Source organism: Oryx dammah, unplaced genomic scaffold (assembly GCF_014754425.2).
Source record: "Oryx dammah isolate SB20612 unplaced genomic scaffold, SCBI_Odam_1.1 HiC_scaffold_18, whole genome shotgun sequence".
NCBI lineage: Eukaryota > Metazoa > Chordata > Mammalia > Artiodactyla > Bovidae > Oryx > Oryx dammah.
In genome coordinates this window covers 29,513,011-29,537,494 of record NW_024070202.1, presented here as the reverse complement: position 1 = coordinate 29,537,494, position 24,484 = coordinate 29,513,011, and the positions used below count along the sequence as shown (strand labels likewise).

The window sequence follows — 24,484 nt, the reverse complement described above, 5'->3', positions numbered from 1 at the left end:
TTGCTTTTTGGTTCTCTTCTTTTCACAGCTATTTGTAAGACCTCCTCAGACAGCCATTTTGCTTTTTTGCATTTAGTTTTCTTGGGGATGGTCTTGCTCCCTGTCTCCTGTACTATGTGAGATCTAGTCCCTTAAATCTACTTCTTACTTCCACTGTACAATCGTTAGGGATTTGATTTAGGTCATACCTTAATGGTCTAGTGGTTTTCCCTACTTTCTTTAAGTCTGAATTTGACAATAAGGAGTTCATGATCTAAGCCACAGACAGCTCTTGGTCCTGTTTTTGCTGTCTGTATAGAGCTTCTCCATTGTTGGCTGCAAAGAATATAATTAATCTGATTTTGCTGTTGTTATGTACTAGTAACTGACTTAGTACATAACAAATTAACTCTCCCTTGTTACCATCTCCACTAGAAACAAGTGATATCTCAAGCTTTGAGTTTCTGAAATTCTCTTACCTGAGACTGTAATGAGCTAAATTCTTACAAAGGCATAGCCTCCTTGCTTAAATTTTGGTCACACGATGGACCAAGAATTTAGGTTGAAGAGTGATGTCATAGGTATAACAAAAGAGATGTTAAAGAAAACTTATAAATTTTTGCCAATCTGTAGTCCAGCGTTTTAGCAGAATAAGTGTGAACTTCACCTACCCAACTTAATAGCTGTCATGAACTTGAGAAAGTTACTCAGTATCTTTCAGGTTCAGAATTCTTATATCATTCACTTGTTGTGAAGGTTCAATTAAAAAGGTTGTTGAATATAGTAATATTTGTAAAATGCCTTAGATGTCACCGGGCATATAGTTTTATTTCCCCAAATCCCCCGTCTTGTTCCTTATTCCTTTCCTTGAACGAGAGAGAGAAATTTTTTTTCCCAGCATCACCCATTTCTTGATAGAAGATGATACCTTAAAATCTATAAAGATGAATGGTAGGTAGTGACAGATAATGACAAAAAACAAACAGATTATGATCTGGGTGAAATATCAGACCCTGTTAGGCAAGACTGTTTCCTGCTTTCCCACGTCTTACACATATGAGACAGAACAGGATTTATTTGCTTAGTGGAGGTAGAACACAGTTTGCTTGGAGAGTTCCTGAGAAGTTCTTATATGAGGTAAGTTTTTGAAGGCATAGTGTTGGCCTCACCAGGGGTTTAGGAGTAATGTGTGTGATATAGAGATAAGGTTGTTTGACTACAAGGGAGCAGAGAAGGACAGAATTAAGAGATGAGAGGGATGAGAATGGGAACAAAGCAGAGGATACAGGAGATAGAAGAAAGCCATCCTATGAATAATATTACTTTCCTCAAAACCAGTGAAGTTACTAGACTCCCAGAATGCTTATTATGTGTTTTTTTTTGGTCGATATCAGAAAAGTGACATGCCTAAATCTATGGCAGGCTGACAGGCTGCATGGATTTAGGAATGGAAGCAGCAGGGAATTAAAAAAAGTAAACCCTAAGAGATTTATGTGCTTCCAAAGTAGGTGCTAGTGGTAAAGAACCTGCCTGCCAATGCAAGAGACATGAGACACGGATTTTATCCCTGGATCAGGACAACACCTGGAGGAGGGCAATGGCAACCCACTCCAGTGTTCTTGCCGGGAGAATCACATGCACGAGAGAGTCTGGTGGGCTACAGTCCATAGAATCCAGAGTCGGACACAACTGAAGTGATTTAGCATGCACAAGAGATTTATAGGTATAGCAATAATCTTCACGTGGAGGATTTGGAGCATCAATCTGAAACCAATGGTTTGACTGAGACTCGTTTGGGTCTCTGTGTGTGAATCTCAGGTAACACTGGCTTTATACATGGCCATGTAACATTTCAGATGTTAATCTGTAGAGTTATGATTTACATTAATGCATATTTGATAATCTGTGGTGTATATGTCATCCTTAGACATTATTATGAATCAGAATTATTATGAAATAGAAGTGTCAAGTTCTTAATCTTTTGTAGTAAATATCTTCTTCATATATTAATATGAAGCAAAATCCTTTAATAGAATCCTAATTCTGATTTATTCTAGAGGTCAGATTATATTCTCTTTTCATGACAACAGAGCTAGTAATGGAGATCCCACTCTTGTTCCTATTTACCATCATTTTAACAATATTTAGTATTTAATCTTTGCTGTATTCATGACAGGTCTGTTATGTACACTGACAAAAGATTGTTGAAGACTTAACATATACCTATAAAGGCAATGATAATCAAATGACTAGCAGTGCTATCAAATGAAACCTATCATAGTAGAATGAGAAAAAGCTGTTGCAGAAAGTGACTTTTGGAAGAAAACATAGAATTGGTTGATTTCAGTGCCATGGCTGATGGGAAGTAATCTGTTTACATATATGCTATTAAACATACTTGACTGATTTTTAAAAGAATGTGCATTTTCATATGATGTTTAAATCAAAAGAATCTGAGAAGTGTTGGATTCTTACTCTGAATCTTAACAGATCTGCATGGAAAAGGCATAATTGTGCCTAAGGACACTAGAAAATGGCCCATGCCTTCTTTTTCACTCTCACTGACCTGGTTCAGATGACGAACTTCTGGGTGTCAGTGACAGTCTCATAATCATCTTTCTGTCTCTAATATTTCTCTCCTCTGATTTCTTCTCAATGACTCTGTGAGTGATGTTTTATAATACATTGCTGTTAGGGTTAAAACAAAACGCTTTACAAGCTCATTGTTCATCAGTCTCCTTTGCTTGTGGGCAGATCATTTACCATCTGAGCTACCATGGAAGCCCAACATAGGTCTGTTTAAAGGCAGTGCTCCTGTGTCTTCATTAGCTGTTCCCTTCTTCAGGGGATCTTCCCAAGCCAGGGATCAAATCCAGGTCTTCCGCATTGCAGGCAGATTCTTTACCAACTGAGCTACCAGGGCAGCTTTGTTTATCCGTACAGATATAATTGCAGTTCATCATGCATGCGCTGTGGACGCTGTCTCATCTTTGGGCTTTTATTAAGCATTCAGGACTTTCTTTCCCATCTCCCCAGAACCAGAAGTGGGGGTAAGGGGTTAAAAAATAGTCTGAGTGGTAGTTGGGAGACAAATTTTTCGTTAGGTGCAAATTAATGAATTGGAGACAATCAGAGAAACAAAATAGTCTTAAAGGTAAAATAATCCTTGACAGTGTAGAAGATAGCTATAAGAAACATTCGGGTAATTAATGCTTGTAAGATTTCAAGAAATTTTTTTTCTTTAAACTTTAAAGGGAATATTGGATGATGACTGTGTGTTAGTTGGGGTCATGGCTGGAAACAAAATTCCTCTCAAATGATTCAAATGAAGATACATTGATGCAGTGGTTCTTAACCTTGGCTGTGTTTAAAACACTTGGGGAGCTTTAAGAAAACTGATGCCTGTATGCTGACCCCAAAAGTTCTGGTTTAGTTGGTCTGGTTTGTGGACTGGCCATTGGGATTTAAAAAATCTTTCCAGCTGATTCTAATATGGACCTCAAATTGAGAATCACTGCTTTAATGAAAGGACTGATTTCAGAGGTGTGGGTTGTATTAAGAAAGGATGGTAACACACCAGAGACTAGTAATGAGGAAGAGGAAGAATCATGAACTACCCTTATAGCCAAGGGACAAAGAACATAATAGAAACAGAATGACCCAGTGAGAGTTGGACTTGTGGAAAAGGGGCCGTTTTACCAGAGTGTAGTTTGAGGAAGACACAGCTACTTCCAGACACATTGCTGAAGCAGGGCGTATTTGTCAAGGTTTTCCAGAGAAACTATACTAATAGGATCTCTATGTCTCTGTCTCTACCCCAGTATATATATACACACACAGATTTATTTTAAGAAATTGACTTGTGATTATGGAGGCCAATAAGTGGGTCTCCAATACTCTAATACTTTGGCCACATGATGTGAACAAATGACTCACTGGAAAAGAAGACCCTGATGATGGGACAGATTAAGGGCAGAAGGAGAAGAGGGTGACAGAGGATGAGATGGTTGGAAGGCATCACAAATTTAATGGATATGAACTTGAGCACACTCTGGGAGATGGTTGACGGACAGGGAAGCCAGGCATGCTGCAGTCCATGGGGTCATGAAGAGTCAGGCATGACATGGCTACTGAACAGCAAGTGGGTCTCCAGCCTGTAGACCTGGAAAAGCCTGTGTTGCTGTTCAAATCTGAAGTCTGCCAGCTGGCTGAATCCCCTTTTATTAGGGAGCGATCAGTCTCTTATTCTATTTAGGCTTTCAGTTGATTGGATGAAGTCCACCCACATTGTGGAGGGTGGTATGCTTTAATCAAAGCCCACCAATTTAAATGTTAAGTGAAAGTGAAAGCCACTCAGTCATGCACTACTTTTTGCAACCCCATGGACTATACAGGCCATGGAATTCTCTGGGCCAAAATACTGGAGTGGGTAGTCTTTCCTTTCTCCAGGGGATCTTCCCAACCCAGGGAATGAACCCAGGTATCCTGCATTGCAGGTGAATTCTTTACCAGCTTAGTCACCAGGGAAGCCCAAGAATACTGGAGTGGGTAGCCTATCCCTTCTCCAGTGGATCTCCTACGTCTCCTGCAGTGCAAGCGGGTTCTTTACCAGCTGAGCTATCAGGGAAGCTTAATTTAAATGTTAACCTCATCTAAAAACCATCTCACAGAAACATCCAGAAAATGTTTGTCAACATATCTGGGCACTGTTGCCAAATTTATACATGAAGTTAATGGTCACAAAGAGAGGGATTAGAAAAGTAGTCCAAATTTTTTCTCTTTCCTCTTCCCTTCCTTTTGTCAAACAGCCTCCACAATATGGAAAAGAATGAAAAATCTATCTGAAGAGGCAAATGGAAGATGTTCTGCATGTACCACTAACCCATTTGTCATAGATTTGACCATTGTTTTGGCAATGTCTTTTCTATTGTTACAATTCCAGTTTAACTTGAGCAATATTGTAACATTTTACTTATAAAATGTTTTTATGTTTAAAATAAAAACATGTTTAAAAACATTTTATTTATAAAATGTTTTTATTTTTATTTATAAAATTTATTAAAACATTTTATTTTTTAAAAAGCATAGTAATGATCTAGTGGTTTCTAAAATGATTTTCTAATGATCTTTGCTGGAATAGTTTCTGTTTAGACTAGGGTAACATAAGGGGGCTTGTGTCATAAGCACTAGTGTTGTTTTTATTAACCAGTAAGAGTAGTATTGAAATTTATTGTCAGTTTAAATGGATATACTATCCTATTAAATTTTATATTACATGATGTGACAATTTTCAGGTTTTTAGCAAAACATGATTGTATATTATATACTTTATTATGTTCAGAATAAAAATTGTCTGTGTATAAAGTTGTAAAGAAATAGTATTTGCAATATTACCAAGATGGTGGTTGCAATAATTCAGATGAGAAATAATTGGTGTCCAAGTATGCAGCTATAGAAGTGAAAAACAGAGCTTTGATTTAGTCTAGCAGCCTCACCTATTTCTTGCTTGTGTGTTATAATGGACTCAATAAATGGAGGAACAACATGTTGATAATGATGTGTCTATAATACACTGAAATGGAGATAGTTGAGGAGCAAAGGGAAATCTTCTTTGAATCTTGGAAGAGCATTGTGGGATTGTTGTTTACAGATTGGACAGTCATTGTGCGCGAGTGATGGATGTCATAATGGCCATGTAAAGCCTGCTTTCAAAGAATGTGCTGAAAGAAAGCAGATACGCATTAAGCTTTGAGTGCCACTAGTATTTAAAGAGTGTACAGAGAACTAAATGACGAATGCTCAGAGAAGTGAGAGAGAAACTAAAAAATAAGAGGACTCAAGACAGCAAAACTAAGAAAGGATTTCAAAGATGAAGTAGTACCAAGTGATAAGAAGATGTTAACCTTAGTGAGAACAGTTTCCAGTGTTGAGGTGGAAACTGAACTATAACAGGGTGAAGAAAGAGTGTGAAGTGAGGAACTGGAGACTGTGGGCAGAGAATTCTGTTAAGAAGTGTGGCTGTGAAATAAAGAAGGAAATGGAGCAGCAGCTGGAGAGGATGAATGGAATTTTCTCCCTTGCTCCCTCCCTCTCTCCCTTCTTTCTTTTTCTTCTCTCTCTCTCTTTTCTTTAAATGGAAGAAAAGAGTTAAAATAGTACTTTGTACTCAGAGTTTAATATTCTTGGGTGCTAAGTCACTTCAGTCGTGTCTGACTCTGCAACCCTATGGACTGTAGTCCGCCAGGCTCCTCTGTCTGTGAGATTCTCTAGAATGGAGTGGGTTGCCATCCTCTCCTCCAGGGCATCTTCCCAAACCAGAGATTAACTCCCATTTCTTAGGTCTCCTGCATTGGCAGGCAGGCTTTTTACCACTAGCGCCACCTGGGAAACCCTTGAGATGAGTTAATTTTAGAGGTTGACTAGACCCAGGCTATGACTTGTGGAAGTTGAGTGATGGTAAAGATCTTTGGGATAGAGGAGGTCAGTTGTGTAGCTCAGATGTGGAATAGGGTTTTATAGGTAAGGATGAAGAATGTAGGTCACATAACAATATTACCATTAGATGGCAGGGAATTGTCCAAGGGTTAGAAGATGAGAGCTGCAGGCTCAGGTAAATGGATGTAAAACCACATAGCATGAGCTTAAAACAAGAGGGGCTTCTTGAATGAAAATAAATGTGTGACAAATAGTAAGTGGGAGTAGGGAGCCAGGAGGATGCCAGCCCTGCCACAAGGGCTGAGATGTTTATGTTGACATACGGGAGAATGCAAAGTTCCTGCTAGAGAAGTCAGCATGAGAAGAATTGACCTCCCTTTGAGGTTAGGTTACTATTTAAACAAAACAAAACAGCCATTCAGGACATGTCCTGGGAGAAGTTAAAGATGTAAAGATATAGAGGATTTGGATTTGCTTGCTTCTTTTTCAGGATGAAGAGTTCCAAAGACCCATAGAAGGATCTGGAATGAGGGCAGAAATGGAGGGAAAGGAGAAGAAGGAAGATGGGCCACTAGGGCTAGTGGTCTTATCTGTGATATCTAAGATGGAGAGGGGGGTAAAGAGTTATAGGTTAGCCATAAGTGACATAGGTGGGATTCCATTTATTGATGGAAATTTGATTTCTAGTAATTTTGGTAGTGCCTTGAACCCAAGTGTCCAGTTATCTGATTTTATAGATAGCCTGCTTCATGTAGATACTAAGATGATCCAGCCTGCCAGGAGGCCATGGTGATCATTAAGGCCTCTTGCTGCTTCTTAGCCTCTAGCATGTGTCAGGTGGGTCCAAACTTTAGGAGGAATGAATAGTTGTTACAGTCAGTGGCAGTCATTATAGTAGGCATGACTAAACGTAGTGATTCCATTATTCTCACTTAGCCCTCAGCAGGACATTCTGGAATCTGAGAGGTGCTTATGGGAAACCTGTGGTTCATCAGTGGGATTGTTGAGGAACGCTTGTTTCCATCTCTTTCCTTGTAGGGGTTAGCTGAAATTCCCCAGTAGCCTCATAACAGAGAGTTAGTCTCTTTCAGTTCTAAGAGGGAAGAAGTAGGGATTTTTCAGGAGAAAGGAGAACCCCCAGTCTCAGTCCCAGTATTCTTTATAATCATATACAAAGGGACAAAATTCCTGAGGTCATGGTATGTATTTTCATGCTTTCCACTAGAACTTCCGGAGAAGGCAATGATAGCCCACTCCAGTACTCTTGCCTGGAAAATCCCGTGGATGGGGGAGCCTGGTGGGCTGCCATCTTTGGGGTCACACAAAGTCGGACACGACTGAAGCAACTTAGCAGAAGCAGCAGCAGCAGCACGAGAACTTCACAGGGCATGTATTTTTATAATCCATATCCTATCATCTCAGAAACTTCATCTGGGTGTTTGTATCTTATTGTGGTTTTGTGCATTCATTTCATTCTTACCAGCAGATTATGTCTCTCTTAAAAGCAGTTTTGTGGACATATTTTTTAAAAATATGATTCAGATAAAATTTAATTCTTGATTTTTACTTCTTGTTTTCCCCCAATATCTAAGTTGTGACTATGAGAGTAATTGTTTTGGATTCTAAAAGCATATTGCCAAGTTAGGATAATTATTCTTGTCAATAGGCATTTATGGAACCCACAGGGGAGGTATACTCCTATTGTATTTGAGATAAAGAATGACTAAGTAAAGAACAATCCATAAGAAAGAATACTGGAAATGAAAATTATTGAAAATTCTGCAATATCAATTATTAAACATATCTATTAGAATATATTTTGGAACCATTGAAAAAAGAATCAAAATTGTACAAATGTATTGAGAAAACAGTAGGACAGTATGTTCCAGCATCATATTTCATCTTCAATTTAGAAATTCTTTTAAGAAAATTATATTTTCATTTTAATGAGGCATTTTATTCATTGCAAGTTCAGTGCTATAGATGACCGCTAAGAAGGTTTACCTGGGCATAATAGGATTCTGGGGAGATTGTGAAGTAGTAGGCACCAAGGGTTCATCCCACCCACGCAGTAGTTAAACAGACAGAATTTGGCTGATGTAACTGTTTTGAAACCCTGGAGTCTAATGAAGGCTTGCTACTTTTAAGGGAAGGCTTGGACATTAAATCATGCTTAGTTGCAATTTCAGCACTTAAGAACTACCCATCCCACATTCCTCAGCCCAATGGCATATAGCTGTGCACATGTTTCTGAAGCAGCTTCTACATGGCTTGCAGGAGCCAGCGTGGCAATAAGAACTCTGTCCTTCAGATATCAGGGATTTATGTTCTGATTGCTGATTGCTATTTCTGATCATGGATTTGCAGACAGACACAAAGGTGGGCAGTTGTATTTGTTGCACCACATCTTATTGTTGGAAGCCCCTTCTGCTTCCAGATGAAGTGAATTCCAGGATAATTAAAGGGCCCACATTCCCCTGCTCTACACTTTATTTTTCTTTTTTTCACATTTTGGGAGCCAGAGATTAAAGATAAGAATATTCAAAAGCAACCATGTGTATAGTGGAAATTAGAAAGCAGTCATGCATGCCCAGAGTTCCAGAGAAGAGCAAGGAGAGATAAAGTCTTCTTAAGTGAACAATGCAAAGAAATAGAGGAAAACAGTAGAATGGGAAAGACTAGAGATCTCTTCAAGAAAATTGAAGATACCAAGGGAACATTTCATGCAAAGATGGGCACAATAAAAGACAGAAATGGCAAAGACCTAACAGAAGCAGAAGAGATTAAGAAGAGGTGGCAGGAATACACAGAAGAACTGTACAAAAAAGGTCTTAATGATTGGGATAACCACAATAATGTGGTGACTCATCCAGAGCCAGACACCCCAGAGTGTGAAGGCAAGTAGGTGTCAGGAAGCATTACTACAAGCAAAGCTTGTAGAGGGATAACATTTCAGCTGAGCTGTTTCACATCCTAAAAGATGATGGTGTTAAAGTGCTGAGCTCAATATGCCAGCAAATTTGGAAAATTAAGCAGTGACCACAGGAATGGAAATGGTCAGTTTTCACTCTAGTCCCAAAGAAAGGCAATGCTAAAGAATGTTCAGACTACTGTATGATTGCACTCATTTCACATGGTAGCAAGTTAATGCTAAAAATCCTTCAAGCTAGCCTTCAATAGTACATGAACTGAAAATTTCCAGCTGTACAAGCTAGGTTGAGAAAATGCCAGAGGAACAAAAGATCAAATTGCCAGCATTCACTGGATCATAGGAAAAGAAAAGGAATTTTAAAAAACCTACTTCTGCTTCATTGACTATATCAAAGCCTTTGACTGTGTGGATTACAACAAATTGTGGAAGATTGTTAGAAAGACGGGAATAAAAAACCACGTTACCTGTCTCCTGAGAAACCTGTATGCAGGACAAGAAGCAACAGTTAGAACTAGACATGGAACAATGGACTGGTTCAAAATTAGGAAAGTAGTATGTCAAGGCTGTATATTCTCACCCTGCTTATTTAACTTACATGCAGAGTACATCACATGAAATACTGGGCTGGATGACTCAAGCTGGAATCAAAATTGCCTGGAGAAATATCAACAACCTCATATATGCAGATGATACCACTCTTATGGCAGAAAATGAAGAGGAACTAAAGAACCTCTTGATGAGGGTGAGAGAGTATAAAAGCTGGCTTAAAACTCAACATTCAAAAAACTAAGATCATGGCATCTGATCCCATCACTTCACGGGAAATAGAAGGCAAAATAGTGGAAACAGTGACAAATTTTATTTTCTTGGTCTCCAAAATTAGTGCAGATGGTGACTGCAACCATGAAATTACAAGACGCTTGCTCCTTGGAAGAAAAGCTATGCCAGACTTAGAAAGTGAAGTTGCTCAGTCGTATCCGACTCTTTGCGACCCCATGGACTGCAGCCTACCAGGTTCCACCATCCATGGGATTTTCCAGGCAAGAATACTGGAGTGGGTTGCCATTCCCTTCTCCAGGAGATCTTCCCAACCCAGGGATTGAACCCAGGTTTCCCGCATTGTAGGCAGACGCTTTACTGTCTGAGCCACCAGGGACAGTGTATTAAAAAGCGGAGACATCACTTTGCCAACACAGGTCCATATAGTCAAAGCTATATTTTTTTTCCAGTAGTCATATACAGATGTGAGAGTTGGAAGGTAAAGAAGGCTGCGTGCCAAGTAATTGATGTTTTTGAACTGGAGAAGACTCTTGAGAGTCATTTGGACTGCCTGGAGATCAAACCAGTCAGTCCTAAAGGAAATCAATCCTGAATATTCATTGGAAGAACTGATGCTGAAGCTGAAGTTCCAATACTTTGGCTATCTGATGTGAAGAGCCAACCCATTGGAAAAGACCCTGATGCTGGGAAAGATTGAAGGCAAAAGAAGAAGGGAGCGATAGAGGATGAGATGGTTCGATAGCATCACTGACACAGTGGACATGAATTTGAGCAAACTCTGGGAGACATCGAAGGACAGGGGAACCTGGCATGCTGCATTCCATGGGGTTGCAAAGAATTGGCCATAACTTCGCGACTGAACAACAGGAACAACAATGACTCAGTAATCCTACTCTGGATATACATCCAAAGTAAATGAAAGAAAAGTCGTGAGGAGTTATCTGTACCCTCATGTTCATAGCAGCATTATTCATACAAGCTAAAACAGGAAAGAAACCCGAGTCCATCAATGTATGAATGGATATGTACAATGTGTTATATCCATACAATGGGGTTTTATTCAACCTCAAAAAGAAAGGCAGTTCCGGCACATGTTCCAACACGTTCCAGCATGTTCCGGCACAGTTCCAGCACCTAATCAACCCTGACGACACTATGCTTAGCGAAATAAACCGATCACCAAAAGACAAATAATGTATGAGTTACTTGAGTAGTCAAAAATCATAGTGAAAGAAAATAGAAAGATGGTAACCAGGGACTACAGTATAGGGAACTGTGATGGCAAGATGTAGTTTAATGGGTATAAAGTTTCTGTTTTGCAAGAAGAAAATAGTCTGGAGATGGATGGTGGTGATTATTGCAGACCAATATGAATGTGCTTAATAATACTGAACTTTTTTTTACTAAAAAACGATTAGTTCTGAGTTAGACATATAATGTTTTAGAGTCATTGAGTAGATGAACTGTTGAAGCCCACGATTGAATTAGGTCACTTGGAGAGGGGAGGTAGAGTGAGAAAGCAGAGCATGATCCAAGGTTTTTACAGTCCAATTGAGAAAAAGAAGCTTATGCAAGTATCTGAAAAATAATTACCAGAGTAAAAGGAAGAAAACAACTGGGCAATAAGTAGTGGCAGACAAGCCTGGATAAAAAGGGATGGCTTTAGTAAGCTCAGTAAAATCATATATATGAAATAATCATATATATGAAATATATGTAGCCTAATATGGCTACGTATTCTCTTTTTACATATGTGCTTAGTTTATTCCTGAAAACTAACTGTCAATAAAATTCATATTATGGTATTTACACAAGTTATACATATATCTCTGCAGCCTTGGATATATCTATAGCTGTGTTAATATCAGCACTTATATTTATATTTTAAAATATATTGTATATTTATATATACCAATCTCTAAAAAATTCTGGGAAATATGTTTTTGTGTTTTGGGGGGAACAACATATTTTATCAAAAGGAAGGGTGACCCTTATAAACCAAAGTATAATAAACCAAAGAATAATACCTTCAAGAAAGAGCTTTTGTAAATATTATCAATGTTTTACAAGTTAAATAAGTGAAATGGAAACCTGATTGTATGCAAGATTGTCACAAGGTCATTGGTGAGCTATAGAAGATGACTTTTAGAGGAGTAGTGACAGAAATCAGACTCAATGGATTGAGGAATGAAGGAACCTAAGAAGTAATGAGGGTAGATTATGTAACACTTTCAAGGAGGTCAATGGTAAAGACAAGGAAGGAAATCAGCAATAGTTTTTATAGTGTGTAGGAAGAAGGATTTTCTTTATCTGAATACAAAAATTTACCATTTGTTGGATGAGGGAAGCTGACTCTGGAAAAAGCCATATTTAAAATAGAGGTGATAGGGTAGATGACTAGACTAACATCTCAAAGGAGACAAAAATATTTACATTTAGAACACAGATTAGCCCACCACAAATAGAGTACTCTTTCTTACAAGATAGGTTGCAAGATTATGAAAATTGGTGTCATTACTGGAAAGTAAGATAGGTTGCAAGATTATGAAAATTGGTGTCATTACTGGAAAGTTAGATGTGTAGGGAGGAAGCTTGAACATACGCATATTTGATGGCCTATAGATGTCTGTGAAATTGGAAGCAGAAGTTTTTGCTCAAAGATGAGAGTGAGAGTCATGATCCTCAAATGGTGCTAGAGATTCGGGACAGTCCCTCAGAGAATGTGAAAGGGAGTTTACCAGGAACAAGACAAATGAAAATGAAAGGATTGATGATGAAAGCTATCATGTTTCTAAGTTACAATCATCTATCAAAAACTAATTTGAAAATGCAAGCACTTCTGCTACACTGAAAAATTCACTATGTTTGGAATGTGAAAAATTATTTTTAGTAACATGTACAAAATGCTTTATTTAAGTCGTATTGATGTTTCTATCCACAACTCTGACCCACATATATGAAAAGTCTGTGGCATGTTTGCCCATCATGAAAAAAACAATGGCAGAAATGGAAAATATAAGAGTAGAGGTGTTGAAAATCTCTTAATTCCTGAAAAATAAAGTTAATTGAAGTAATTAATTTAGAAGCAAGCTCTGTAGACGGACAGACTGGATTTGAATTTGAAGCTTCAGTAATTGTTAGGCAAACATTGTCATTGCTCTTCTCCTTTTATCTGCAAGTTAAAAAAAAAAAGCCATATTCAGTGGGTTTTTTGAGACCTATGAAATAATTTAAAATGCTTTAAAAAATAGTAGTTGACATATGTCCAGTTGACTGGACATGGAATGGCAGACTGGTTCCAAATAGGAAAAGGAGTACATCAAGGCCATATATTGTCACCCTGCTTATTTAACTTCTATGCAGAGTACATTATGAGAAACACTGGGCTGGAAGAAGCACAAGCTGGAATCAAGATTGCCAGGAGAAATATCAATAATGTCAGATATGCAGCTGACACCACCCTTATGGCAGAAAGTGAAGAGGAGCTAAAAAGCCTCTTGATGAAAGTGAAAGTGGAGAGTGAAAAAGTTGGCTTAAAGCTTAACATTCATAAAACGAAGATCGTGGCATCTGGTCCCATCACTTCATGGGAAATAGATGGGGAAACAGTGGAAACAGTGTCAGAATTTATTTTGGGGGGCTCCAAAATCACTGCAGATGGTGACTGCAGCCATGAAATTAAAAGACGCTTACTCCTTGGAAGGAAAGTTATGAACAACTTAGATAGCATATTCAAAAGCAGAGACATTAATTGCCAACAAAGGTCCATCTAGTCAAGGCTATGGTTTTTCCAGTGGTCATGTATGGATGTGAGAGTTGGACTGTGAAGAAAGCTGAGCGCCGAAGAATTGATGCTTTTGAACTGTGGTGTTGGAGAAGACTCTTGAGAGTCCCTTGGACTGCAAGGAGATCCAACCAGTCCATTCTAAAGGAGATCAGTCCTGGGTGTTCTTTGGAAGGACTGATGCTAAAGCTGAAACTCCAGTACTTTGGCCACCTCATGCGGAGAGTTGACTCATTGGAAAAGACTCTGATGCTGGGAGGGATTTGGGGCACGAGGAGAAGGCGATGACAGAGGATGAGATGGCTGGATCGCATTACTGACTCAATGAACGTGAATTTGAGTGAACCCCGGGAGTTGGTGATGGACAGGGAGGCCTGGCGTACTGCAATTCATGGGGTGGCAAAGAGTCGGACACGACTGAGCGACTGAACTGAACTGAACGAAACTGAACCTTGACTGTGCTTCTTATACCTAAAGTTTCTTACAAGTTTTTGTTCAAATAATGAGCATTGTTATCATTTTTATTTATTTCTTTTTCTTTTCTTTCTTTTTTTTTTTTTCTTTTCACCATGAGCTAGTGGTGCCTTCATATTAATAGAACTCTACCCCTGGCATTTACTGACCCATATCTGGAGAGGTCAAATACAACAGCTTCTTCTTGGATCATAGTAAAACTTCCTCCCTGTTATGGAATAGAGCAATTAATACAATGTCAAACACTCTACTTCCTCTAATTTAGAAGACAGTGTAGAAAACCAGCACATATATTAGATACAGAGTTAGCAGACTTTCTTAGACTCAACTGTGTGGTTTCACTCAAAAGTCACTTTCACAGCTCAAAAATATTTACTCCTAGGACTGTGAAATTCAATCAGGGTACTGTGTTTATGAAAGCATATCATATCTGAAAGGCTATAAACCATGAAGTATTATTGTAATAATATTTATTTATATCTAGCTTTAAAATAACTCTCCACTTTAAGTAATGATCCAAAAAGAAAAAAAAAAGTTTTCCTCTAGTAAAAATATCAGTGTCAAAATTAAACTTTCAAAAATACACAAGAAATAGTTTTCAGTGACTTTTGTAACAATAAAACTGAACATAGTCACAGATTCCGATTACCAGTAATTTTTTGTAGCCTAAATATTACGGATGTAAGTTTGCAAAATTAATCCTCAACTTTCAGATAAAAATGGCAATCTAAGAATATGTGCTTCTCCAGTTTTCCTACAAGGCATTGAAATGACAAAACCAAAAGCTATAAACAAGGGAGTAAATTTATAACCACTCTAGGGCATAGTAGAGGGCCAACAGTCAAAAATTTCTGCAGATTAGAAAGGATTTGGATTTAGTTTCAAGAAGAAACCAGAGAAAATACATTCTTCAGTAGAGACAGGAAAATACTGGTAAAGAAAAGTAAAGGTTAATGGGTTTTTCCCCCCAGTGCATCCTAGAGAAATTTTAAGCTTGTAGTCGTCAAGAACAAGATGGCATTTACTCTCTGGATCTCAAAGTCCTGGGAGAACAGCATTATAGAAACAGTGAGAATCTTCTAGGGGGAAGAAAAAAGGAGGATCTTATAGAAGCAGGGATGGAGGAAAATAAGAAAAGCATGTTCAGAATGCCATTAAAGACTCAAGTAAAAGAAAAGTAGAAAGGGCACAGTTTTTCAGCTTCTTTGCTACTGACATTTTGGACTGGGCGTATTTTTGTTGTGGTGGACTGCCTTGTGCATTGTAGGATTTTTGCTAACATCTTTGGGCCATATTCATTAGATGCCAGGAGCTCCCCACCCCCACCACCCAATTGTAACAACTAAAAATGTCCATAGACCTTGCCTTCAGATTTAGATGTTAGATGTTTTTCTATTTCTTTAACATTTGTTAGATGTTGCTAGTTATTTATTACAATATTATGATTTATAAAAAATACACATTTGGTCCAGATGACCAGAATATATATTTCTTCTTTGGTCTTTGTCCATAATTCCTTTCTTATAGCTCCCCAAACCCTTGGAATTTCCTCAGTGTTAAGAATGATTAGGGTGTCTTTTGTTAAGAGTGATTAGAGTGTATGTTAACAAACATCTTAGGATGGGTTGCCAAAGAAACCAGCCTTGTGTTTAGAGGGTGGTCCTCCCACTTCTGATCTCAGGGGAGTGGAAACAGGCTAGAGGTTGAATCAGTCACCAGTGGCCAATGAATTAATCAATCATGCTTATGTAGTGAAGTCTCCATAAAAACCCAAAAGTAGAGGATTCAGAAAGTTTCCATATAAGAACACTTATATGTGCCTCAGTGCCAGGCCCCAAGCTCCACAAGGACAGAGACAGGCCCCTGTGTCTAAGGTTTCACTTTATCTGTGTTTCATTTGGCTGTTGATTACTATCCTTTAATATCTTTTGTAATAAATTGGTTATCTAGTGAGTAGATGGGTTTTCCTGAGTTCTTGAGCTGTTCGAGCTGTTCTAGCCAATTAATCTAACCCAAGGAAGGGATCATGGGAATCTTTGAAGTACAGGAAACCTGGGCTTGCTATTGGTGTCTAAAGTAGAGGGTGGACTTGGAGTGAGCCTTTTACTTGTGGAATCTTGATTCAGTCTCTGAGTGGATAGTGTCAGAATTGAGTTGAACTCTCAGACACCAGGTTGATGTCCAAGAATTGCTTGTTGGTATGGGGATATATGGGCTTCCTGTTGTGGCTTAGTGGTAAAGAATCCACCTGCAATGCAGAAGCCACAGGAGACATGGGTTCAATCCCTGAGTCAGAAAGATCCCGTGGAGGAGGGCACGGCAACCCACTCTGGTAATCTTGCCTGGGGAATCCCATGGACAGAGGAGCCTGGAGGGCTACAGTCCATAGGGTTGCAGTGGATACTACTGAAGTGACTTAGTAGGCACACATGCGTGGGGATAAACACACACGCACACATTGAAATTGAGTACAGGGGTCTAATGTATTACTCTTGATCATATTCTCGGTTTTTCTTAAATGTTTTATGATTTTTTCATTATCTCTTCATACTTTTCTCTGATTTACTAGGTTGATTGGTAATCAGCTGACACAAATTTTGTCTACAATTCTGTAAGTACATTTCCCCAGTTGGCCTCTTACCTAAGGGCTGTTATGGGCACTCTGTCAATGAAGGCAAAGTATAGCCTTGCAGAGTTCCTCTCTGGTAAACATAAAGTAGAGTGGAAGTCTTGAGGGTCTCACAGTTAGTAAAAAAAGGAGTTTAATCTGAAGGTAGAGAGCTTCAGTATTTATCACTTGTAAGCAAGTTTCTTTCCTTTTTAAAGTTATTCTTCTTCATCCATTGTGGACTTTACCCTCCCCCCTCCAACTTTTTTTTTTTTTTTCAGGATTTCCATATCTGGCATGATACCACACCCCATGAGTCCTATTAGAAAAGACTCTGCATTTTAATTTTAGAGCAAATTACAAACACTGTCCCTACAGGCAAACAACTACTACTGATAGCTCAGTGTGATGGAGCTGGGAGGAGGTATTTCTACTCCAGCTACCTAGTAAAGATACCTTTAATTAAATTATCTTTACTTAATTAGTTCATATATAAATATATAGTATAATTAGTTATAAATTAATTTGGTTAATTGGATAATAGCTACTCAGTTCACTCCTCTTTCCTGTACTCATTCAATCCAAGATTGGAGTTTTTCTGAGTCTCCATTAGAAAGACGGTTCTCACCTCAGCAGTTTTTCCTTTAGATTGTGTTGCTCTATTTTGGTTTCTCTGTCAATTTTATTCCATCTCCTTTCTGTCTATAAAGCTCATTTTCCTTTTACAAACTGCTGAATGAATCCTATCTGCTCTCAGAGCTTGGACTCTACTACTTTCCTTCATTTCTAGTCTTCCAGTTATCTTCAAGTCCTCACCACCATGGATTTCTAGAAAATAGAAAGTACAAAATAAATAAATTACCAGACCACCAGCATCTGAAGAAAAATAAAATAAAAATAAGGAACCCAAAAAAGTCAAAGAAAGTACCCAAATTCCAAAGCCAAATAAACATACTTGCAATAATAGGAATGTTTAAATGAGATATAAAACCAATGTATATTCACCAGACCATTTATATAACGTGAAAAAGTTATTTCTTCAGTTTCTTTAGAATAAGCACTATAACTTGAATGTCCAAGGAAGAGAGAAAATAGTTGAATTATATTAGACTCTTGATATTCTTTAAGTTACAATTGGAAATGAGTTCTACGAAGTTTCTATTATCTTGACAGACTGTGATTTTTTATGTATAGTTTGTTCTCTCCTGGATAATTTGATTGGTAGTAGATATGGTTTGTTAATTATTGGCTGCATCCAAGTAGAGACATTACTTTGCCAACAAAGGTCCGTCTAGTCAAGGCTATGGTTTTTCCAGTAGTCATGTATGGATGTGAGAATTGGACTGTGAAGAAAGCTGAGCACCGAAGAATTGATGCTTTTGAACTGTGGTGTTGGAGAAGACTCTGGAGAGTCCCTTGGACTGCAAGGAGATCCAACCAGTCCATTCTAAAGGAGATCAGTCCTGGGTGTTCTTTGGAAGGACTGATGCTAAAGCTGAAACTCCAGTACTTTGGCCACCTTATGCGAAGAGTTGATTGATTGGAAAAGACTCTGATGCTGGGAGGGATTGGGGGCAGGAGGAGAAGGCGACGACTGAGGATGAGATGGCTGGATGGCATCACTGACTTGACAGATGTGAGTTTGACTGAACTCCGGGAGTTGGTGATGGACAGGGAAGCCTGGCGTGCTGCAATTCATGGGGTCACAAAGAGTCGGACACAACAGCAACTCAACTGAACTGAACTGAAGTGCTTTTAGGTTGCCCATTGCTTTCTTTTTTATTAACTCATTTGTTACTATAGACAGAACTTAAGGGTAGGCTAGGCAAATAGTAAGGAAACTTTATTAGATTTTACACGTGAGGAAATAAATTATTCTATATTACAAAGTATTCCAAGGTATATATTTAGCAAATTATAGTAGACATGCTAATTATTTTCTACCTACTCACAGCTCCAGTTGATGATTCTATTTTACTACAGTCATAGTTGGCTGACCAGATGTTTATGATAATCTGTAGTTACAGACAGACTCTGGGAAGAGTAAAAGAGAGGAATAATCAATTAGAAGTTTGGAATTAAAGAACTGAGGAATCTGGGTCAGTCAGAATTCAGCCCAGAATTTATTGGTGATTATACAGAGCTGGACTTTTAGCCATGTTAGGCTATGGTAAAGATGGGTAAGCAGAGGAAGATGATAAAAATATTACATATTGAACATATTCATATAATAAATACATAGTGTACACAGTTCTGAAAGAGGGAATATTTTTGGTTTCTAATCTTGTAAGCCCAGCTATATTTCATTTCTGTCTTGGTATTCTGAGATATTTCATATTGTCTAATTGACCTATTTTTGAATTTTGTTAGTGTGAATATGATTTGCTTCTTGCAAATAAAGGAACCTGGTTGGCAGCAATGATCTGATTATCCAATGCTAGTAACAGGATCACTTGTTAAGTGTTGGTGATGAAGGTGATGAAGACAACCAATATTACATATTAAAAGGGAACAATGAGATGACCAATAGATTCAAGAAGTTAAACCTGGCAGACAGAGTGCCTGAAGAACTATGGATAAAGGTTTGTAACATGGTACAGGAGGCAGTGACCAAAACCATTCCAAAGAAAAAGAAGTGCAAGAAGGCAGAGTGGTAGTCCGAGGAGGCTTTACAAATAGCTGAAGAAAGAAGAGACGCAAAAAGCGATGGAGAAAGGAAAAGATATACTCAACTGAGTGTAAAGTTCCAGAGAATAGCAAGAAGAGATAAGAAGGCCTTCTCTAGTGAGCAATGCAAAGAAACAGAGGGAAAAATTAGATAGGAAAGACTAGATATCTCTTCAAGAAAATTGGAGATATCACGGGAATATTTCATGCAAGAATAGGCATGATAAAGGACAGAAACTGTAAGGACCAAACAGAAGCAAAAGGATTTAAGAAGAGGTGGCAAAAATACCCAGAAGAACTATACAAAAAAGGTATAATGACCAGGATGACCACAATGGTGTGGTCACTCACCTAGAGCCAGACATCCTGGAGTGTGAAGGCAAGGGGGCATTAGGAAGCATTACTGCAAACTAAGCTAGTGGAGGTGATAGAATTCCAGCTGAGCTATTTCAAATCCTAAAAGATGATGCCGATCAAGTGCTGCATTCAATATGTCAGCAAATTTGGAAAACTCAGCAGTGACCACAGGACTGGAAAAGTCAGTTTTCATCCCAATCCCAAAGAAAGACAATGCCAGAGAATGTTCAAACTATGGTATAATTGCACTAATTTAACATGCTAGCAAGGTAGAGTTCAAGCTAGACTTCAGCAGTACATGAACTGCAAACTTCCAGATGTACAAGGTGGGTTTAGAAAAGGCAGAGAAACCAGTGCTTAAATTGTCAATATTCCTGTTGGATCATAGAGAAAGCAAGGGAATTCTAGAAAAACATCTACTTCTGCTTTATTAATTATTCTAAAGCCTTTGACTGTGTGGATCACAACGAACTGTGGAAAGTTGTTAAAGAGATGGGAATACCAGATGTCTCCTGAGAAACCTGCCTGTGGGTGAAGAAGCAACAGTTAGAACCAGACATGGAACAACGGACTGGCTCAAAAATGAGAAAGGAGTACGTTAAGGCAATATATTGTCACCCTGCTTATTTAACTTCTATGCAGAGTACATCCTGTGAAATGTAGGACTGGGTGAATCACAAGCTGGAATCAAGGCTGCCTGGAGAAATATCAACAATCTCAGATAAGGAGATGATACAACTCTAATGGCAGAAAGTGAAGAGGATCTAAAGAGCCTTTTGAGAGTGAAAGAGGAGAGTGAAAAAGCTGGCTTCAAAGTCAGTATTCAAAAAACTAAGATCATGATCATCCCATCTGCTGCTGCTGCTGCTAAGTTGCTTCAGTCGTGTCCAACTCTGTGCGACCCCATAGATGGCAGCCCACCAGGCTCCACCGTCCCTGGGATTCTCCAGGCAAGAACACTGGAGTGGGTTGCCATTTCCTTCTTCAGTGCGTGAAAGTGAAGTCGCTCAGTCGTGTCCGACTCTTAGCGACCCCATGGACTGCAGCCTACCAGGCTCCTCCGTCCATGGGATTTTCCAGGCAAGAGTACTGGAGTGGGGTGCCATTGCCTTCTCCACTTCATGGCAAATAGAAGGAGAAAAAGTGGAAACAGTGATGGATTTTATTTTCTTGGTCTCCAAAATCAGTGTGGATGGTGACTGCAACCATGAAATTAAGACACTTGCTCCTTGGAAGAAAAGCTATGACAAACCTAGACAGCATATTAAGAAGCAGAGACATCACTTTGCCAACAAAGGTCTGTGTAGTCAAAGCTGCAGACAGCATATTAAAAAGCAGAGACATTTCTTTGCTGACAAAGGTGAGTCTAGTCAATGTTCTGGTTTTTCCAATAGTCATGTAAGGATGTGAGAGTTGGACCATAAGGAAGACTGAGCACCGAAGAATTGATGCTTTCAAATAAATAAATAAGGGACTTCCTTGGTGGTCTAGTGGTTAAGAATTTGCCTTACAAAGCAGGGGATTCAGATTTAATCTCTAGTTAGGGAACCAAGATTCCACATGCTACAGAGCCCCTAATCCAAGTGCTGCAACTACTGAGCCTGCATACTCTGGAGCTTGAGTGCCACAACTAGAGAGTCTGTGTGTTGCAACTAAGAACCACAACTAAGACCCAACATAGCCAACTAAATAATATTTTTTTAAAAAAAGAAAATAATATTTAACTGGATCCAACAATAAAAGCAAGGCTATGTATTAAAAAATCCACAAGTGATATCAAATTTTTTACTTCTCTTTTATTGTTTCCTGTTTTACCCCTAAAGAAGAATTGGGTAAGATATGAAGCTGTTAGAATCATTCATGCTTCAGTATATATTCTTTGAAATTATGTTTTAGAAAATTATACATACTGAGACATGCATAATAAAATGAGGATTGTCTAGAATGTTGAAAAGCAAAAATTTCCTCTCTCAGAACATGTAGAAAAATTTAGCAACTATTATTGATGAAACATGCCTATGTCTCTGAAACCAAGTCCACCTGAAACTGAGTTCCCAGCTGAGTTTATGATTAATCTCTATCCAGAACTTTATTCACTTTCCTGTCTTGCCTGTTCCCCTCTGGATTGAGGATTAACAAGGAGAAGGGAGGGGTACTAAAACCAATCAAGACATTGTGAGGTCTTCCCAGATATAAAAGTTCCTTCTGTCCCACATTACTTTTTTGGAGGGAAAAAAAAAAGTCTTCCTAGTCCTTTGAGTTCCAAAGAGCAGGCTCAAGCACTTAATAATTAGAACACTAGAGTTACAGAACTCCTAATTCCTCCTGAAGGGATATAGATGGAAATCTGATGTATATCTTTGAGCTGTTCTGTAGAAACTAAGATTCCACCCATGTGGAAAATGGTTATTACATGCTGACCACAAGGGCTTAGACCCCTGAGTGCTTGGAACCAGAAGGCTGACATTCCCAGAACATCACCCCATTACTTCACCACCAACCAGAAGAAAGTCCATGAGTTGGTTACATATCTTCCAACCCTCTATCCTAACACTGTCTTTAAAAACCATAGCCTGAAAGCCATTGGGGAGTTTAAGTCTTTCGAGCATGAGCATTCTTCTTGCTTGGGGCCCTGCAAATAAAGTCTTCACATCCATGCGTGTGTGCTAGTCATGTCTAACTCTTTGTGAGCCCATGGACTGCAGTCTGCTTGAAACCCTTACTTTGTTGCCAACACCTACTTTCAATTTGGCTTTGTGTTTTGGGCACTGGAGCCCTTGATCCATAACATCACCAATAAGCAAATCATGCACAAAGCCAACAGCACTCCAAGTACACACATAGTAAATTTATTTAGTGATTTGATTTCCTGTCACTTTCTTGGAATACATTGGTTTCAACCTCCGGATTTTCCCTAAGATTCCTCCACCATGTGTTTAGACATCTTTTGGTAAAAAGTTGTTGGCTATTTTTAAAGGAATATGTTTATAAGAGTAAGATTGAGTAAATGTATATCAGTAAGGGTAGAAAAATTTGTAATCTTGGGGGAAAAAAAAAGATTTTATCTATACATTAGATTTAGATTTACCAATCTGAGTCCTTTTGAGAACTTTACTCTATGATATGAATGAAACTAGTTTGGGTTTTGAGACTCACACTTTAAGTGCCTCCCTTTCCTTCCTGATTTGTGTTGAAGATGAAAAGCCTTGCGTGAGATGTGGTACTTTACCCAGCTCTGGCTTCTTGATCTGTAAGACAGTAACTTTATTGTCCATCATTCTTGAGTTCTCTTTTTAGATATTAACATAAAACCACTTAAAATCAATGTATTTCTTACACCCTGAAAAATTTAAGTGAAAATAAATGGGAAAAAATGGCTAACAACACATGAATATAGAATAAAACAAACAAGTAAAGGAATGCTTATTATGTTTAAATGACCTTATCAATGAAGTTACCATTGCTTCTCTGTAGTCAAGGCATATTCTGAACTATAATTGTTTACATATAATTGTCACTATTATTAGTGTATTAAACACCTAGTTTTTCAGGACATGTAATCCATGCCCACTCCCTGCTGGAAACACTTGAAAAATTATCAAGAAGATCTTTATTTGGGGAACACAAATGGAATATGTATCTTTTGTGTGTGTGTGATTTTAGTAATTTAATAACATGGCCTTTGATAAAAAAAAAAACTTGAAACTTAAAGTTATATTTTCAACTTGTAAAAAAACTTATATTGGACACTTGTTTACTACAATTTGCAAATATCTAAAATTTCAGAAACAATCTAAGTTTAAAATAAGTTCAATGGAAACATATTATATGTTCCTGGGAGATTGTGTCTCACCATGATCACAGCAGCCCTGCTATCCTGTGTACTCTTTTGCAATGTGACTTTGGCCCTTCACACATCAAAAGATAGAGTCTACACACTTTCCTTGACTATGGCCTTTTGATTTATTTTGGCCTATAAGATGCAACTTTTAAGCCTAGTACTTAAGAGAACTTGTGGAATGAACTTTTTCATTCATTTAGGAGACAGTCACCATCTAGAGAAGTTGAAGATACTCTATGTGAAAGGGATGTGGAAAGAGGCCCTTGAGGATAAAGGCCAAATAGAAGAGAAAAGGAGGGATCTTAGCTGAAGCCAGCAGCAACTACTAAGATGTAAATGAAGACATCTTGGATGTCCTAGCCCTAACTGAATTGCCAGCTGAATGTAGCTACATGAATGATCCCAGTCAAAACTAAGTGGATCAGAAAATCAACCCATAGAATTGAAAGAAATAAAATAGCATAGCTGTGTAACTAATTTTTAGGATGGCTTCAGATATAGATAACTTACATGGGTTTTTTGTAAACATTTTTTCCCCAGCATTTGACTTGTTTTTTCATCCTGTTAACCTGTCTTTTGCAGAGCAGAAAATTAGAATTTTTATGAAGTTATCAATTCTTTCTTTCA

The 24,484-nt window shown here is 38.3% G+C and overlaps 1 pseudogene; it reads left to right on the top strand.

Moving 5' to 3' along the window:
• Positions 1–1,035: 1,035 nt before the first annotated feature.
• The window catches only part of LOC120878280, a 36,474-nt pseudogene continuing 13,025 nt past the window's right edge, over positions 1,036–24,484 (top strand).